Source organism: Physeter macrocephalus, chromosome 20 (assembly GCF_002837175.3).
Source record: "Physeter macrocephalus isolate SW-GA chromosome 20, ASM283717v5, whole genome shotgun sequence".
NCBI lineage: Eukaryota > Metazoa > Chordata > Mammalia > Artiodactyla > Physeteridae > Physeter > Physeter macrocephalus.
In genome coordinates, this window is record NC_041233.1 from 75,187,563 (window position 1) to 75,194,166 (window position 6,604).

Below are 6,604 nucleotides of genomic sequence, written 5' to 3' on the forward strand. Positions count from 1 at the left end.
AGATTGCTTTTGCTATTTGGGGTCTTTTGTGTTTCCATACAAATTGTGAAATTTTTTTTTCTAGTTCTGTAAAAAATGCTAGTGGTAGTTTGATAGGGATTGCATTGAATCTGTAGATTGCTTTGGGTAGTAGAGTCATTTTCACAATGTTGATTCTTCCAATCCAAGAACATGGTATATTTCTCCACCTATTTGTATCATCTTTAATTTCTTTCATCAGTGTCTTATAGTTTTCTGCATACAAGTTTTTTGTCTCCTTAGGTAGGTTTATTCCTAGATATTTTATTCTTTTTGTTGCAATGGTAAATGGGAGTGTTTTCTTAATTTCACTCTCAGATTTTTCATCATTAGTGTATAAGAATGCCAGAGATTTCTGTGCATTAATTTTGTATCCTGCTACTTTGCCAAATTCATTGATTAGCTCTAGTAGTTTTCTGGTAGCATCCTTAGGATTCTCTATGTATAATATCATGTCATCTGCAAATAGTGACAGCTTTACTTCTTCTTTTCCTATTTGGATTCCTTTTATTTCTTTTTTTTCTCTGTTTGCTGTGGCTAGAACTTCCAAAACTATGTTGAATAAGAGTGGTGAGAGTGGGCAACCTTGTCTTGTTCCTGATCTTAGTGGAAATGGTTTCAGTTTTTCACCATTGAGAACAATGCTGGCTGTGGGTTTGTCATATATGGCCTTTATTATGTTGAGGAAAGTTCCCTCTATGCCTACTTTCTGCAGGGTTTTTATCATATATGGGTGTTGAATTTTGTCAAAAGCTTTCTCTGCATCTATTGAGATGATCATATGTTTTTTCTCCTTCAGTTTGTTGATATGGTGTATCACGTTGATTGATTTGCGTATATTGAAGAATCCTTGCATTCCTGGGATAAACCCCACTTGATCATGGTGTATGATCCTTTTAATGTGCTGCTGGATTCTGTTTGCTAGTATTTTGTTGAGGATTTTTGCATCTATGTTCACCAGTGATATTGGCCTGTAGTTTTCTTTCTTTGTGACGTCTTTCTCTGGTTTTTGTATCAGGGTAATGGTGGCCCTGTGGAATGAGTTTGGGAGTGTTCCTCCCTCTGCTATCTTTTGGAAGAGTTTGAGAAGGATAGGTGTTAGCTCTTCTCTAAATGTTTGATAGAATTCGCCTGTGAAGCCATCTGGTCCTGGGCTTTTGTTTGTCGGAAGATTTTTAATCACAGTTTCAGTTTCAGTGCTTGGGGTTGGTCTGTTCATATTTTCTGTTTCTTCCTGGTTCAGTCTCGGCAGGTTGTGCATTTCTAAGAATTTGTCCATTTCTTCCAGGTTCAAACTTTTTAATTGAAATCTTATATGGGGCCCTACATTCCAGGGGCAGGGGCTGGGAAAATTTGGAGTGGACGGAAGCGAGCCACAAAGAGGGAGTGAATCTGCCCATTTGTACACAGACTTCTGCTGAGATGGGACCATGACCCACACAGAAGCAGATACACGCACATGTGCGCGCACGCGCGCGCACACACACACACACACACAGTGCTCATCCATGTGCAAAGACAGAGTGGTGGGTAGGGACTGATACATCCAATTATCCAAGTTGAGACATTTGTTGAGCAGGTCCCAGGGGCTGTGTTTGGTGTTGGGCTCTGGGGGCACACAGGGATGGGTAAGCCGCCATTGGACATGTCACAGTAACCAACTACTCTGCAAAGCAGAATGTGGGTGTCAGGAGGGTAGAATCACAGGTCCGAGAATGAGGAGGGAGGTACATTTGGAGGTGCCTCCCTTTTATCAAGGGTTTTATAGATTCGACAACACAATTACCAGTAGGCAGAGTAGCTACTTTCCTGTTTTGCTTTATAATTTACTTGACTCAGGAGAGGCTGCACTTGAAGGCCCTCAGGTCTTGACAAGCTGCACCGACTCCAGGCCCTTATAACAGTAGCTGGCGTTTCTGTGAGCCCTGGGGTGTGGTCCAGGATTTCAGAGGACGAGGTCCCACCTCCCTACCTCACAGGCTTAGCAGACCAAGGCACTGAGGACACTGCAAGATCCCACCTTAGCCCCTGTTATGAAAGGTCTCGGCCTTGTCCCCGACTTGTAGACGGTTCTCAGTTCCTGGAGAGAGCAGATTAAAAATCACCTACCGGGCTTCCCTGGTGGCACAGTGGTTGAGAGTCCGCCTGCCGATGCAGGGGCCACGGGTTCGTGCCCCGGTCCGGGAGGATCCCACGTGCCGCCGAGCGGCTGGGCCCGTGAGCCATGGCCGCTGGGCCTGCGCGTCCGGAGCCTGTGCTCCGCAACGGGAGAGGCCACAGCAGTGAGAGCCGGAGCCTGTGCCCCGCAACGGGAGAGGCCACAGCAGTGAGAGACCCGCGTACCGCAAAAACAAAACAAAAACAAAAACAAACAAACAAAAAATCACCTACCAACAAAATAAGTCATCAGGCATAGCTTTCAATAATATAAAATACTCCAATTTTTATTTAAACAATTTTGTCTAAACATTTCTGGATACTAGATCTAGAAAAGGAGCTCCCCAGAATGCCAAAGCTGGGAGGGATCTGAGAACCTTCTAGTCCAATCTTATTTTACAGATGAGGCCTGAGGATTTAGGGGTTGGTTCCCACTGAGGCCCTTTTAGAGAATCGAGTTACCCCAGGCGCTGTAAGGAAGCATGGCGCTACATGGAAACAGGAATGACACCGTTTCCCTAAGGAGGGAGGTGGAGGAGGACATGCGTAGCACCCCAGTTGGTCTCTGTAAGACTCTATCCCTCCCGCAGCCCCCAGCCTGTGCTGAGACTGAGCCTGGAACAGGGAGTGCTCGGAACCTTCCCTGATGTTGCCATGGTGCGCACAAAGACCCGAGGAAACCAAAGGTGAGCTCCCCTGCCATAGCACCTTGCCCACAAGAAGAGAAAGGTGAGCCCCACGTGTCATGAGCGCTCTGAGGATTCAGGCTCAGAAGGCGAATGGCTCTCAGCTCTCCTGTAATTCAGAGACCGGTGTAATGAGAGTGCCTTTGTTCCACTAGCTCCCCCTGTAAGCACACCTGTGGTGGGCAAGGGGGCTTCAAAGTAGTAAGTATGGCTGGTACTTTCATCCACATTAGAGACACAGAGGGCACCCATAGTAACGGGCACTGCTTGGACTTGATTCCATATGGTCAGTTGGCAGAGAGGGGCTTCGGGAGTTCTGGGCTGGGAGACAGGAGGGGTCTGGGAGCTGAGGTACCGTCTTAGGTATCTCCTGCCAATCAGAGTGACCCAGGAACCAACCCTCGAAACCCTTTAAAGGACATTTTGCCTGGTGTGATGAGAAAAGGAAAAATAATATATCCAGGCCATTGAGATAGCCCTGGATTTCAAGATGAGCTAAAAAGGCTCTTGGATATCAAGCAGGAGCTTGGGTACCTCAGTGAAAACCCCAGCCTCCCCCTCTTAAGCCGATGCCGGGTTCTGCTTAGGTATGGGGAAACTTCTGTCCGGCTGTGGTTTATTCTGTGCTGACCAGGCTTGCTTTAGAATGTAACTCTAACCTCAAAGTGGCCCCACTGAGGATTCAGGAGTTTATAGTAAGGACCGTGGAAGCTGGTGAAAGATTTGATGTTGTGGAGTTGAAGGTCTTTCTGATGCCTGCGTGGAAAATGGATCAGAGAAGCATATATGTGTTACCTGGGGGTAGGAAAAACCTCCTTATGCAAGATGGAAACCCAGCCATAAAGGAAATACATCAATTTGATATCCAGTTTTTAAGTTAAGGATAGTCAAAGGATAGATATGTACATATACATATAGAGAGATATACGTATAGGCATACATATGTAATTGACATATTTTCCATACCTAATTAAATACTTTGTATAACATTCACAAAGTGAAAAGACAAATGATACACTGGAGAAAATTTTTGCAATATGTAAGGTAGACAAAAGATTAATGTCTGTAGTATACAGAGAGCTTCAAGAAATGCTAAGGAAACTATAGCAGTCCAGTGGCAAAATGAGGAAGGCCTATGATTAGGCAATTCTCAGGAATAGAAAGTTATAAGGCTAATACATATATAAATGAATCTTAACGGTGGCCGGGGAAGTTCAAATTAAAACAACAGTCTGAAACTATCACCCACCAGATTGGCAAAAATAAATATTGATAATACTGAGTACTGGAGATGGTGTGGGGAAAAAAGCACTTACAAATTGGATGGGAATGCAAATTACTATAACTTTTGGGAAAGTGAGTTGGCATCATCAATTAAAGATATCTGTCTTCTTTAGCATAATCCCACTTTGAAGGATCTATTTCTTAGAAGTAAAAGCAATAACACACAAAGATATATATAGATATAGAAAGATAGGTGATAGATAGATAGATGGATAGAGATATAGTTAACGGCTATAAATATAAATACCTGTGTTTAAAAACATATATATATACGGCTTCCCTGGTTGCTCAGTGGTTAAGGAGCCGCCTACCAATGCAGGGGACACGGGTTCAACCCCTGGTCTGGGAGGATCCCACATGCCGCAGAGCAGCTAAGCCTGCGAGCCACAACTCCTGAGCCCAAGCGCCACAACTACTGAAGCCCACGTGCCTAGAGCCCGTGCTCCAGAACAAGAGAAGACACCGCAATGAGAAGCCCGCGCACCGCAACGAAGAGTAGCTCCCACTCGCCGCAACTAGAGAAAGCCTGCGCGCAGCAACGGAGACCCAACGCAGCCAAAAATAAATAAATAAATAAAACTTTTAAAAAACCATATATATATATATATATATATACATATACACACATACATATATGTATGTATGTTTATTGCAGCATTGTTTTTGGGAGTAAAAACACAGGAAACAAACTGAATGATCATCAACAGGTGAATAGTCTAATAAATTATGATATAGCCACAGTATGAAATATTATGTGGCTATTGTTCAAGTTTTCTTTACTTGTCTTTGTATTAGCTCACTTGTTATCACTTTGGCAATGTAAGAAATCTAAGGTAATTGAAAGGAAAAGAAAAACCTGTCTGCCCAGGTGGAATAGAAATTCCATGAGGCAGAGATCCTGTCCGCTTGGCTCACTGCCGTATCCCAACTGCCATATCCCCAAAACAACTAACACTTTCCTTGCATATGGCAGCTGCACAGAATATACTTGTTAAATGGACAAGTGAGCCCCTTCTCAGCACCACGGCTGCAGTGCAGGTGAAGTGCTATCTGGGGAGTGATGCACAGAGTCAGGTGGGATGCTTGGTCACCAGGTGACCTAGTTCCTGCTGGTTTTGCCTGCTCGGCCACTACCCTTCTCCCCAAGCCTGTTCTGGGGAGCCGCCCAGTCCCCACTGCAGTCTTGTTGGGAGGGTTAATCAAGCTGTCTGCCCGCCTGAGACCTAAGCCAAGCCGGCTGTGTTCTTTTGCTGAGAATTTCAGTGGAGCAGGACCGCCCAAGACTGACTGGGGCGGGTGGGTGAGGGGGTGAGACGGGGAACTGCTAGAGGCTGCCTAGAGGCAGCGTCTGACAGAGGTGGACACTGGTGCTTGCACCGTATCCCTGGAGCTGCTTCCCGGCCGTCCCCAAAAAGAGTCTCCGTTTTCCCTTTGATTCTGAGTTCCGTCTTTCCCTTACCATCCTTTCAACAAATCCCAACCTCCCTTAACCCCCCCAATTTTTTTCGCCATATCATTAACAGAGTTACTTTCTGTTGCTTGCAACCAAACTGCCCTAAAAATGATCAGAGACGGCTGGGAAGTTCTGTCACTCAGCCCCTTTCGTGTCCCTCAAAGCTAAGGTCAGATGAGTCCACTGTGCTCCAGGACAGCCCTGGTCGACACTAGCCATCTAGGCCTAATTATTAATATCACCCCTTTTAACCTCCTGGTCTGAACGACAAATTACATGATCAGCCTACTTATAGGCCTCCTTTGGTTCCCATCACCTTGGTAAAGGGTGGAGAATCAGAGAATCATGGATTATCTCCTGTTTTGCTTTATCTGAGACACTTTCCCAGCACAAGAGCAGAGAATCGTCTTTCTACTAATGTGCTTTCAAAAGTTAGATTTTTCACTTAATTTGATGAATAACCGACACTTGAGGCTTACTCATTATTACTTTTGTGGCAAAATATAGATTCTTTGGTCCAATCTCCTCCATAATATTTTGAAAAGACCCTTTGGAAATTTTTTGAAATTTAAAATTTACCTCTTTCGTCTTTCAGGTGCTTCTTCCCTTTGTGTAATCTCCATGATCCTTCATGAAAATGCTGAAGCCAGTAAGTAGATCAGTTTCACAAGAGGGCAGGGAATGGTGAGGAACAGAAGCACCTGGTGACAGTTGTATTGCTGGGTTTCCACACGGGGATGGGTCCGGCACCCCTGAGGACCTCAAGCTTTATTGGCTGACTCAGCTGGGAAGAGTGTGTTGGAGGCCTGCTGTCAGAGCCCATCATTTTTGTGTCACACTTCAGCAGGGCTGTATCTAAGTTCAGATTCTACAGTTTTCAATCACCCACCACATTCCAGGCACTATACTAAAGCATAGTTCCCAAACTTTATTTTATCATTTCAACAGCATCCTCATCCTCATCTTCATCCTCATCCACATCTTCATCCTCATCCACATCCACATA